The sequence below is a fragment of the Gopherus evgoodei genome, chromosome 5 (assembly GCF_007399415.2).
Source record: "Gopherus evgoodei ecotype Sinaloan lineage chromosome 5, rGopEvg1_v1.p, whole genome shotgun sequence".
NCBI classification, from domain to species: Eukaryota; Metazoa; Chordata; order Testudines; family Testudinidae; genus Gopherus; species Gopherus evgoodei.
Genome location: NC_044326.1, coordinates 7,790,922 through 7,804,325, shown reverse-complemented (window position 1 = coordinate 7,804,325; position 13,404 = coordinate 7,790,922). Strand labels below are relative to the sequence as shown.

The following is a 13,404-nucleotide window of genomic DNA, read 5'->3' as shown; positions in this document are numbered from 1 at the left end:
ATTTTCAGATCAAGCCGCCTCCGCCTCCCTTGCCAAGGCTTTAACAACTCACTATTGTGAATCCAGCCTCGATTTATAATTAACTGGGCATAAAGAATTTCAAGGGCATTGATACAGCTCCCACCTACAGCCCTGCAAGACACCGCTACCAATGGAAACATTCTCGTTATTCATTTCCCTCCTACCTCTTCCTGGACGGGAGTGGCCTGGCTGGAGAATATGCCAGTTCCTACGTTGCTTAAAAATCCTGCTGCCATAAATAGTAGATCTTATGATTTGTATTGGGGTTGCCTTAATCGTTTGCATTTCTACTGTCAGTAAGGATGGCAAAAACAAACACTGCAAATAAAAGGCATGACACAGGAATGGAAGGGAGTATTATCTAAGCCTCATACAACACCTTTCAAGCTGAAGGATACCAAAGGACTTTACAAAGCATAGGGAACATTCTCAGTTACAAACTTGCAACTCCTTTGCTCCCTACAAGCGGCAGTGTCATATCAGATAGCTGTACGTTCCACATATTCAAAACTTCTCTGCAACAGCTCCAAAGTCAGATCCTACTATTCCACTGTCCCAGTCCCTTACCACTTTTGCGAAAGCTCCATAAGCTGCATAGGCCCTATGGTCCATGGTAGAGCAGTTTTGATTCTCTCCAGCAGAGAGCAGTGGTGCATCCACACACCACCCAGTTCAGTGTGGTATAAATACATACACACAATGCTACACTCATGTCTCAAAACTCAGCTGCCTCTGGAGTGAAAAGTGGCTGCTGTTTAGAATCATAGAATCGTAAGACTAGAAGGGACCACGAGAGGTCATCTAGTCCAGTTTCCTGCACTTATGGCAGGATTAAGTATTATCTAGACCATCCCTGACAGGTGTTTGTGCAACCTGCTCTTAAAAATCCCCAGTGATGGAGATTCCACAACCTCCCTAGGCAATTTATTCCAGTGCTTAACTACCCTGACAGGTAGGAATTTTTTCCTAACGTCCAACCTAAACCTCCCTTGCTGCAATTTAAGCCCATTGCTTCTTGTCCTAGCCTCAACGGTTAAGGAGAACAATTTTTCTCCCTCCTTCTTGTAACAACCTTTTATGTACTTGAAAACTTATGTCCCCTCTGAGTCTTCTCTTTTCCAGACTAAACAAACCCAGTTTTTCCAATCTTCCCTCACAGGTCATGTTTTCTACATCTTTCATAATTAGGCAGGAAATGAAAACGATACCATACTCAATCTTTCCGACTCCTTCACCACACAAATGATCAGAACAGTCGTAAACCTGGGGTATGTATTTCCTCTCTGTCCATCACCATGAGGAAAGGCTGTGCCTGGTTAAGGCAATCCCCGGAGTTGACGGATAGATGCTCTTCCCTTGTGCACACAGGACGGTAAGGCATTGTACTCCTTGTCCAGACTGGCTGCGCTCTGCTGTTTCCACCCATTCTGGGAAGCGTGCTCTCTAACAAAGGAGCGCCATAGTGTCACCTTACCCAGAGCTTCCTTTAAGAGACTAAAGCAGAGAATGTTTTCAGCAAAAGAAATCTAGCTGCACATGTACCTCCGTGATCAAGAGGTTTTTCCTCCCATGCTCTCCTGGCAGGGCTGCAAGATCCTCCCTACCTGCCTGGTGCCTGAGGAGACTCTACAAAACTACATGTTGTAAACAACAAATCACCTGTTACCTTAGCATAGGCACAGAGCTGAACCTTTGTCCCCTCTGATTGGCTAGTAACAGGGAACTGCTCCCTCCAAGCACTTAAATTTCATTAACTCTTTCCTTGCAGGATGCAAGCTTTGAAAAAAAAAATCATTGTGGAATTATGTCATGCCCTGCTCAGGAGTTACTGCCAAGATTTTACAGAGTGATTTTGGGTGCCTACTTTTTGGGGGACTCAACCTGAGACCCCTTACAGGGGCTTGATTTTAAGTGCTCACACACAGCCTCTGAAGATCAGGCACCTAAACTCACTACTCACTTTCGGAAAATTGGCCCCAAAGCCACACAATCTATCACCCACATATAAGCCACTCCTCTTCTCCCCCTCCACCGTTCAGTGTTACAGTATATTCCAGCTAGTCCAATAAAAGATGTCTCTCTAATATCCTGGGTCCAACATGGCTACAACACTGCATATATACTCCAGTGGCAGACCCATCAGAAAGGATGAAAGATGGCTGAAAGATTTTTGGTCACTTGTTAATGGACGGTGTAAAAGTATCATTACTTAGTTTGGCAGAAAATTTTCATTTATGCTAGAAAGATCATTAATTAAGGTACTTAAAAATCATCAGAAGAGTTTTCTAATCTTCATGGGCCCCAATTTTCAAACTTGAGCACCTCTAAAGTTTTCAGGCACCTACTATAAGTTCTGATTTTGAGGCAGACTAAACATACATAACTTTAAAACTGCCTAATTTTATTTTCAATGTGACATCATCTAAAAAAGGTTTCACTAAGATCTACAAATGAAACCCAGTTTGACATTTGAAGAATAATACATTTTCCTCATACTCAGATAACTGAAAACAGCTCCATCAATTTGGCTCACACTTATTACCTAGAAAAAAATCCCACCCTTTGGGCATAGACCAAGTATAGAACATTTCAAGCCAACAAGGAAGTTTGAGAAAGTAATGAACATAAGAACATAAGAATGACTGTTCTGGGTCAGACCAAAGGTCCATCTAGCCCACTATCCTGTCTACTGACAGTGGCCAATGCCAGGTGCCCCAGAGAGAGTGAACCTAACAGGTAATGAACAAGTGATCTCTTTCCTGTCATCCATCTCCACTCTCTGACAACAGAGGCTAGGGACACCATTCGTTACTCATCCTGGATATTAATGGACTTAACTAGATAAATTCATGGAGGTTCTCTTTTAAACGCTGTTATAGTCCCAGCCTTCACAACCTCCTCAGGCAAGGAGTTCCACAAGTTGACTGTGCACTGTGTGAAGAAGAACTTCATTTTATTTGCTTTAAACCTGCTGCCCATTAATTTCATTTGCTGACCCCTAGTTCTTGTGTTATGGGAATAAGTAAATAACTTTTCCTTATCTACTTTCTCTACATCACTGGGGGAGGGGAAAAAAAAGAGTTCAAATGAAAACTGGAACCTATCCTCATTTATATTGACCATTTGCTCAGTTTGTGAGCAAATGTAGAGCTAGTAGTAGCTCTTCCTTTAGGCAGGCATAAAGAATGTGCAAATGGGAGGTAACTTTCAAAGTGCCGGGATTTCCTCCACCAATCACAAGGATTGTTTTAGCTGGAAGTGACTGGGCAACCCTTTAAGCAAATAATAAAATAAAAATACCCCCCCCCCCAAAAAAAAACCAAAAGCAACACACACACAGAGCCCCCCCCCAAACAAACAAACTCCCTCAAACTGGCCATCTTTGATTGCAGCTGGCTAAGAATGTTTAGAACACAGGGTTCTCTTCTGGAATCCCTCGAGATGATCAAAGATGGACGGAGAAGAGAGAGACCATCTCTGCAAGAACACAGAATAGATGGAAAACAGCGCCTTCCACTGTAGGACCATTTGCAATGACAGAAACACTGATCATAGAAATGTAGGGCAGGAGAGGACTCCACAAAGTCATCTAGTCCATCCCCCTGTGCTGACTGGTGTTTGCCTAACCTGCTCTTAAAAACCTCCCGTGATGGGGATTCCACAACCTTCCTCAGAAGCCTAACTTTCCTTAAAGTTAGAATTTTTTTCCTAATATCCAACCTAAATCTCTACTGCAGGTTAAGATGATTACTTCTTACCTTACCTTCAGTGAACACTAACAAAGGATCGCTGTCCTCTTTATAACAAGTGTATCAGATCCCCCTATAGTCTTCTTTTCTCAAGTCTAAACATGCCCAGCTTGTTTTTCTTAAACTTTCCTCACAGATGAGGTTTTCTAAACCTTTTATCATTTTTGTTGTTCTGTTCTGGACTCTCCCCAATTTCTCTACATATTTCCTAAAGCATGAGGCTGACAACTGGACACAGTACTCCAACTGAGGCCTCACTAGTTTCAAGCAGCGCGGGACAATTACCTCCTGACATTCCTGTTAATATGCTTCACATTGTTGACTCGTACTCAATTTGTGATCCACAATAACCCTCAGGTTCTTTTTGGCAGTGCTACTACTTACCTAGTTATTCCCATTTTGTAGTTGTGCATTCACATTTTTCTTAAGTGTAGTACATTGCATTCATCATTACTGAATTAAATCTTGTTGATTTCAGACCAAAATGTCTCCAATTTGTCAAGGTCATTTTGATCTCTAATCCTGTCCTCCAAAGTGCTAGCAATCCCTCCTAACATGTGGGGATCCACACATTTTATAAAGTGTACTGTCCACTCCATTATCCAAGTCATTAATGAACATATTGACTAGTACTGGACCCAGGACAGACCCCTCTGGCGTTCCACTACATAAGTCTTCCCAGTTTGGCAGCAAACCATTGATAACTACTCTGAGTATGATTTTGCAACCAGTTGTGCACCCACCTTGCAGTAATTTCATCAAGACCACATTTCCCTAGCCTGCTTATGAGCAAGTCATATGGGCCTGTGTCAAAAGCTTTATTAAAATCGAAATATATCACATCTATAGCTTCCTCCCCATCCACTCGGTCTGCAACTAGGTTAGTGTGGCATGATTTGTTCCTGACAAATCCATCTCTACTATTATTTATAACCCTATTATAAATGATTGATTGATTGATTCATTTGTTCCAGTTTCTTTTCATGTATAGAAGGTCATCTGACCATAGGTGCTGGAACTAAGGGTGCTGCCAGGCCCTGTCGCGTGAAGTGGTTTCTATTATATACAGGGTTTGCAGTTTGGTTCAGTGGCTCTCATCACCCCCACTGTACAAATTGTTCCAGCATTCTGCATTTGATTGTGCTATAATTCCTCAGGTCCTCGTTTTTTCTGCTTTTTAAAGATGGGCAAACATAGTACCTTTCTCCAGGCGTTTGGGACCTCACCCATCCTCCATGAGTTCTCGAAGAAAATAGCTAACGGTTCCGAGATTCTTTCAGCTACTTCTTTAAGTACCTCAGGGTGCATTTCATCAGGCCCTGCCAATTTGAATACATAGAAATCATAGAATATCAGGGTTGGAAGGGACCTCAGGAGGTCATCTAGTCCAACCTCCTGCTCAAAGCACGACCTAATCCCCAACTAAATCATCCCAGCCAGGGCTTTGTCAGGCCGGGCCTTAAAAACCTCTAAGGAAAGAGATTCCACCACCTCCCTAGGTAACCCATTCCAGTGCTTCCACCACCCTCCTAGTGAAAATGTTTTTCCTAATATCCAGTCCAAACCTCCCCCACTGCAGCTTGAGACTATTACTCCCTGTTCTGACACCAGGTACCACTGAGAACAGTCTAGATCCATCCTCTTTGGAACCCCTTTTCAGGTAGTTGAAAGCAGCTATCAAATCCTCCCTCATTCTTCTCTTCTGCAGACTAAACAATCCCAGTTTCCTCAGCCTCTCCTCGTAAGTCATGTGCTCCAGCCCCCTAATAATTTTTGTTGCCCTCCGCTGGACTCTTTCCAATTTTTCCACATCCTTCTTGTAGTGTGGCGCCAAAAACTGGACACAGTACTCCAGATGAGGCCTCACCAAGGTCGAATAGATCATGTCCCTCGATCTGCTGGCAATGCTCCTACTTATACAGCCCAAAATGCCGTTAGCCTTCTTGGCAACAAGGGCACACCGTCGACTCATATCCATCTTTGTCCACCCTAATCCCTAGGTGCTTTTCTGCAGAACTGCTGCGTAGCCACTCGGCCCCTAGTCTGTAGCAGTGCATGGTATTCTTCCTTCCTAAGTGCAGGACTCTGCACTTCTCCTTGTTGAATCTCATCAGGTTTCTTTTGGCCCAATCCTCTAATTTGTCTAAGTCTTTCTGTATCCTATTCCTCCAGCATATCTATCTCACCCCCATCTTAGTGTCATCTGCAAACTTGCTGAGGGTGCAGTCCACGCCATCCTCTGGATCGTTAATGAAGATACTCAACAAAACCAGCCCCAGGACCGACTCTTGGGGCACACCACTTGATACAGGCTGCCAACTAGACATGGAACCATTCATCACTACCTGTTGAGCCCGACGATCTAGCCAGCTTTCTATCCACCTTATAGTCCATTCATCCAGCCCATACTTCTTTAGCTTGCTGGCAAGAATATTGTGGGAGACTGTATCAAAAGCTTTGCTAAAGTAAAGGAATAACACATCCACTGCTTTCCCCTCATCCACAGAGCCAGTTATCTCATCGTAGAAGGCAATTAGATTAGTCAGGCATGACTTGCCCTTGGTGAATCCATGCTGACTGGCCTGTAGTTCCCCAGATCCTCCTTCTTCCCTATTTTAAAGATGGGCACTACATTAGCCTTTTCCCAGGCATCCAGGACCTTGCCCGATCGCCATGAGTTTTCAAAGATAATGGCCAATGGCTCTGCAATCACATCCGCCAACTCCTTTAGCACCCTCGGATGCAGCACATCCAGCCCCATGGACTTGTGCTCGTCCAGTTTTTCTAAATAGCACTGAACCACTTCTTTCTCCACAGAGGGCTGGTCACCTCCTCCCCATACTGTGCTGCCCAGTGCAGCCGTCTGGGAGCTGACCTTGCTCATGAAGATGGAGGCGAAAAGAGTATTGAGTACATTGGCTTTTTCCACATCCTCTGTCACTAGGTTGCCTCCCCCATTCAGTAAGGGGCCCACACTTTCCCTGACATTCTTCTTGTTGCTAACATACCTGAAGAAACCCTTCTTGTTACTCTTAACATCCCTGGCTAGCTGCAACTCCAAGTGTGATTTGGCCTTCCTGATTTCACTCCTGCATGCCTGAGCAATATTTTTATACTCCTCCCTGGTCATTTGTCCAATCTTCCACTTCTTGTAAGCTGCTTTTTTGTGTTTAAGATCAGCAAGAACTTCACTGTTAAGCCAAGCTGGTTGCCTGCCATATTTACTATCCTTTCTACGCATCGGGATGGTTTGTTCCTGCAACCTCAATAAGGATTCTTTAAAATACAGCCTGCTCTCCTGGACTTCTTTCCCCCTCATGTTATTCTCCCAGGGGATCCTGCCCATCAGTTCCCTGAGTGAATCAAAATCTGTTTTTCTGAAGTCCAGGGTCTGTATTCTGCAGCTCTCCTTTCTTCCTTGTGTCAGGATGCTGGAGATGTCACAAAGGCTGTGTCATGGCATACCGAGAACACCAAGAAGTCATAACGCAAAAGTGGCTGAAACAGGGTCATCAGACCCTTTCCTCAGAGCTAAAGCCAGGCCAGAATTCAAGGAGACACTAGACAGCAGCATGTATCCCAGTGACGGTCTGGGAGCAGGCAAGCCAGAAAGGACCAAAGGGTCTGTGTCCTGTCACGTTAGTAAAGAATCTTTTATATTCATTTCAGCTGAGTCCTGCCTCTTTTCTAACCTGCCCCAAAGACATAGTGATGTGCTGGCTTCGTCCACCAAGATAGACATGTGGCAACTCTGTGTATGAACTGAAAGCTACTTTGTGCACACGACAGCCTGAATACAGTGCATGTTTGCTATGTTGCAACCTCTTTAAGATGTATTTCTACTCAAGATGCACTACGCGCTTTCATGCATCTCTTGGCAGTTTTCTTCATATCTTTTGTGACTAACTAGTAAACCCCTTTATTAGGTTAGTTCCCCACCGCCTACTTTCCATTACAGCCCCACTGTTTTCGGAGTCAGACTGTCAGTGTCTCTTGTCGGATACAACTGTCAGCCAAACGTTAGTACACAAAAGGTGGAAACATGTCCTGGATCTATGGCACTCCTGGGAGTAATAATACTAACAGTTTTTGCTTAGAATCACAGCAGATTAGGGTTGGATGGGACCTCAGGAGGTCATCTAGTCCAACCCCCTGGTCAAAGCAGGACCAACCCCAACGAAACCATCCCAGCCAGGGTTTCTGCTGTTACAGCAAGTATAAGGAACATTTGCTATTTGTGAGAGATGGGTTTTATGCCTCAGGTTCAGAACACCTGCGGCGATGGCACTTGTATCAAAAAGGGGTGTGAACTCGAGTGTCTGAGCCAAATCCCAGTGAGGGGAACGACGTTCTGCCAAATCCCTCTGCAACCTCACCTGGGCGTGGCACTCTTCTTTCCTCACTCCCTTTCCTAACCTCTTGGGTAATGTTGGTGTTATACTGTTAACTAGATACTGCCCTAGCTTCTTCTCTGCTGTGGTAGGTGGCGACAGGCTGCAAGCGAATCAGCTGTGGCTCCCTAGTCCTCTGGCTGGTTCATTCTCAGCATAGTTTAAAGCAGCCTGAGGGCTGCTCTAAACTACCCAAGGTCCACCCACCAGCTCAGAACTATTGAAGCACTGTATCTCCCCAGCCTCTAGCAGAACTCCCGTGCTGGGCTCAGGGGCTGGCACTGGAGCAGGCTGTGTTGGTTCTACACCAGTGAGCAACACAAGGGGGCTGGAGCAGATCTGACAATTTGCCCTGCTGTTTTGTGCCCTCCGATATGGCTGCTTTTCAGGGGTGAGTGAAGGGATTCCTGTGATGGACCAAATAAAGTCATGCAGATTAGCTGGAAAAATGCTGCTCTCTCTCTCTCAGGTATCTCTAAGGCACCTATTACCATCGTATCTAAGCACTAAACACGGCTAATTAACACTAAGCACATCCGCAGGCGCTCTTATGTCTCTGCCTCTCCACAGTTCCAGAATGTTACTCTCCCCTCCCCCTTCGTCTTCTCTCTCTCTCTCTCTCTCCTTGCTCTCCGGTCTGTCCCTCAGTGTCCCCCATCATGCACTAGCCCTCGGAATAGTTTTGGTGCAGGGGGAAGACTTAGCAAAATGGGATCTTGTAATTTCATCACAAGAGAGTCAGGTCTGGGCTCACTGCAGTCTCCTTTGGCAAGGCCAGGTACCTCCTGCTGAAAGTGTTATGGTGGCTGTATTATCTGACTACCCTTTGGGGGCTTCCTGCCTCCTAGGAATATATTAACTAGTCCATTTCTGACCTTGAAGAGGAACAAATCCAGAGAACCAATCTTACACAAGAACACAGTTCACATAGCATTGTGCTCTCAAATGCATTCCCTATCAGCGCGAACACTACAAATCAAGGAAATCACTAGGTAAGGCAACATTATTATTACAATAGTGCTATTGTAATAATAAGTAACAGTGTGTAAGTTGCACATTGGTAAGTGGCGGTAAGTTTAAGGAAATCTAAGCAAGTCTAAATGAATTTAAGGTGTTGCAATATATACCCAAGAAGGGAGAAGAAAGGTGTAAATGACATTAAATTAGGTTCACCTAAAGGATGTTGATACATTGAAGAGGGTCCAGAGAAGAGCCAGAAGGATGATTAAAGGATTAGAAAACCTGCCTTACAGTGATAGACTCAAGGAGCTCAATCTATTTACCTTAAAGAGAAGGTTAAGGGGTGATTTATTACAGTCTAGCAGTACCTCCACGGGGAACAAATATTTTAAAATGGGCTCTTCAGTGTAGCAAAGAAAGGTAGAACCCAATCCAATGGCTGGGAGTTGGACCTAGACAAATTCAGACTGAAAATAAGGCGTACATTTTTGACAGTGAGTGTAGTTAACTTTAGGAACAATTTACAAAGGGTTGTGATGGATTCTCCATCACCAACAGTTTTTAAATCAAGATTGGATGTTTTTCTAGAAGATTTGCTGTAGGAATTATTTTGAGGACGTTCTATGGCCTGTTTTATAGAGGAAGGCAGACTAGATGATCACAATGGTCCCTTCTGACCTTGGAACTTATGAATTGAGTCAGACTTTAGGAGCACAAAAACAATTATTCCATATATTGCTGAAATATGTGGAAACTCTAAAACCTTGATCACGTGAGCAGAACGCTTAGCATGTGCACATGCAGTTGCTGTTCGCTGTCAAACAGCTGACGTTCTGCCTCAGAGGCGGTTGCATTTCAGTGATAGGTGAAGTAATTCTCCTGTAGGTTCCTTACCTATTCAAACCCATGGGACCTTGTGCGGCTTTCTGAAGCTCGCCGAGATCCTCAGATCAAAGGCATTATGGAAGTGCAAAGTATCCATTCCTTTAATAAACATGATTTCAAAGCTTTCAAGGCTTAATTAAGACAGCATTTAGTATGTAGGTGTAGCAGCTACCCAACATTACAGCTGCTTTAAGAACACACTCATTTCTCTCCTCAGGAGTTCCATCGTGTCTTAGTGCTCTCCATCTATAAATAAATCAGAGGAAGATGCTTCAGAGAATACAGAAGACAGCAGGGGAAAACCTTTTTCTACAGGCTCCATGCCCACATGGTTGAAAGGCACAAACTTTTGAACTCTAAGTGGAAGAATTCTGAGCATTCCCAGCACCACGTTTCTAAGCAAGTCTTTGATCACTTGATTGATATACCCTCTTCCATAGTTGCACTGACTGCGCTCATTCAGACCCTGCTTCCTATTCACGAGAAATTTTGTGGAGTGGTTGGGATTTTTTAGGTCAAACAGTTCCAGATTCAGCATGTTAAGATTACAAAGCACTGCCCCGCACTCTCCATCTCCTTCTTTTCCTGGAAGGTCAATTTGCACTACTGGCAACACATTCCCAGTTTCAGCAAAGGCAAACCCAGACTTGAAGTTAGGTTTTGGAAGAGGATTCTTTCATCTAAACAATGACATGATGATGGATTTGAACTTGTGGAGCAGAGATGCTAGCTAGCAAGAAGTGACAGCCAAAGGGCAAAGCTGTGACACCTCTTAGGCATTCATAAAGCCGCCTTCGCGTTGCTATGAAATATAAATAAAAGCTTTCTGCAGTGAAGAGGTTTTAATTGTACAAGGTCATTGTTTTTAAACACAACTTGCCGGTACTGGTCCTCCTGAGATGCTGTCAGGTCCCTCCCCTCACCTCACCAGGGTCTTGTTTACGTGATGATTGGTTGGGAAGAGCATAAGCTGGAACTGATATGGCTGGGATTCCTAGAAGCCCTTTAACGAGAGAGGCTTTTCCCTCATCCTCAGCTCATTAGGTCATCCACCTAAAGCCTGGTCTACAGCCGACTGTACCAGCAGAGGGCAGCTTCCCCAGGCTGGCGATTTAAAGGACCCAGGGCTCCCCACAGTGACCGGAACCCTGGGCCCTTTAAATCGTCATCAGAGCCCTGCAGCCAGAGCCCCAGGATTTAAAGGCCCTGGGGATTTAAAGGTCCTGCCTCCTCCGGTTGAGGCCCCACCCCCCCTCCTCAGGACTCTGGCATACCGGTAAAACCTTTAAGTTACTTTTGCCCCTGGTTGTGGCTTCATTCTCCTGTAGCATGGAAACAATTTCCCCTTAGCATTGAAGAACAACAAGCACAGTTACTGTCATTCCAGCGGCATATCAGTGGGTGTTTATTTTCCTCCTTGCTGAGGCTGTGTCTATACCGGAAGAGGCGGGGCCTTTAAATCCCCAGGGCCTTTAAATCCTGGGGCTCTGGCTGCAGGGCTCTGATGATGATTTAAAGGGCCCAGGGTTCCGGTCACTGTGGGGAGCCCTGGGTCCTTTAAATCACCAGCCTGGGGAAGCTGCCCCCTGCTGGTACAGTCGGCTGTGCACTGGTTCATGCTGGTATGCCGTACCATACTGGCTTACTTTCACCTCTGCCCACAGCCAATCAAAGAATGCAGCTAAGTAGTCTCTGCATTTCTGCTGTCCCGACAGGCTCGATCCTGGAAGGTGCTGTGTGGTCTGGCCCTAATCCAGAGAAACACTCAAACTCATGCTAAACTATAAGTATTTGACTCATGCCATTGACTTCAATGTGGGTTTGGATCAGGCCCGCAGTCTGGATTAAATAAGAACCGATACCCCACTTTCTTTTTGACCTAGACAGTTAAACCACACTCGCACCATATCAGCTGAGCACCTTCACCCAACATGTCAGCTGAGCCTCTTTGGGGAAAGGCTGAGAATTATGGGTTAGCATTACTATTTGTATTGAAGTAGTGCCTAGGACCCCAGTCCTGGACCACATGGACCTAGTGTGCTAGGTGCTGTCCATACGTAGAACAAAGCCAGTCTCTGCCCCGAAGAATTTACAATTTCTAATCCCCCTCGCTCCCTCCAAAAAGAAGCATTTCTCACTCTAATGCCCGCTGCCCTTCCTGGCTCCGATTGGGAGAAGCAGAGGTGTTAAAACACCAGGAGATAAACTTACCTTACTCTGCTTTCAGCCCAGTCAGAAGCATCACAAGACATTCTGCCCAATTTTGCAAACTCAAGAGGTTTGGCAAAGCCTCTGACAAGCCTCCAACCTTTTGGGTGCTTATCTGAATTGAACTAAGCTACAAAGACAAACCGCGTCAGGGAATCTGGTTATACACATGGTCCCAAATTATAATATAGCCTTGGCCTCTGCATTTTTTCCAACCAGGCTTTAGCCTTGATGCTTTACTGGTACTATCTTGCAACATGATGCATATCAACAGTTATCTGTATCAGAGTAGCACAATGCAACTCTATTGTTCTAGAGTTCTGGAAAACATTTTGGGATAGCCAGTTTAATCCTTGTATATCAGACTGATCTGAGCATTACACTGGACTGCTCACCACATCCAAAGGGACATTTCCAAATCAGACATGTTTACAGGAGTAAGATCTCACTCCAGCAAAGACACAGCAAGTTCTCTCAGGGCATTCCATGCCCAGGCAGGTGAGCCAGGCTCTAAGTTGCTCTAATGGGCACTCTCACAAGCTGTTACATTCTTTACCTGCAGCCTCCTGGTTCTCAGAAAGATGAGACATTCTCTCCTGCCTGGAAAATCATTAAAGAAATTCTGATCCTTAAGACTAAAAGCCCCACTGGGCGGTGGCAATAAAGAGATACATGTCAACACGTATCGGTGCTCAGATACCACGGTGAGGTATTCAGATGCTATTGTGATGAGCACGGGATGAGTGGACAGATAGATAGGAAACTGCTCTGGAGGAGGAACTGGATACAGAATCTAATAATCAAGTGCTCAGATATCATAGGAGTAATGGCTGTGGCGTGAGAAACTGAATTGAATCCCTCCAAGTTGTGATCCTTGAAAAGGTGGGACATTTTTAGACCCATGTTAGCAGAGATACAGATGGAGGCCAAGAGAAATCCCTGCTCTTTCCCTCCAGCATCCATGCTCCAGACACCATGCTGTCTTGTATCATGAACTGCAGTATGGCACCACCCACGCTCATCACAATCTATGGGGTGAAAATCAGCCTGACTCTACAGAGAATAAGACAGAGTTTGCCTCCTTCTATGCCCATTCTCTGTCTGTTCAAACTAAGGCAACAAACCCTTTCTGAACCACATATGAGTGGGGAGTAGAAGCCATTCATAAGAGCGTGACTACTACATGCATA

General features: G+C 44.9%; 1 protein-coding gene across 6 annotated transcripts in view; it reads right to left on the bottom strand.

Moving 5' to 3' along the window:
- Nucleotides 1-13,404, bottom strand: part of LZTS3 (leucine zipper tumor suppressor family member 3) — a 112,401-nt gene that overhangs the window by 39,523 nt on the left and 59,474 nt on the right. The window contains exon 1 of one of the 6 annotated variants that reach the window (XM_030564648.1): nt 1,285-1,635. The exons of 4 other annotated variants lie outside the window; for them this stretch is intronic. The gene's annotated coding sequence lies outside the window, so the exon portion shown is untranslated. Of the gene's footprint in view, nt 1-1,284; nt 1,636-13,404 lie in introns of those variants that run through there. One more of the 6 variants, XM_030564652.1, reaches the window with a different exon arrangement.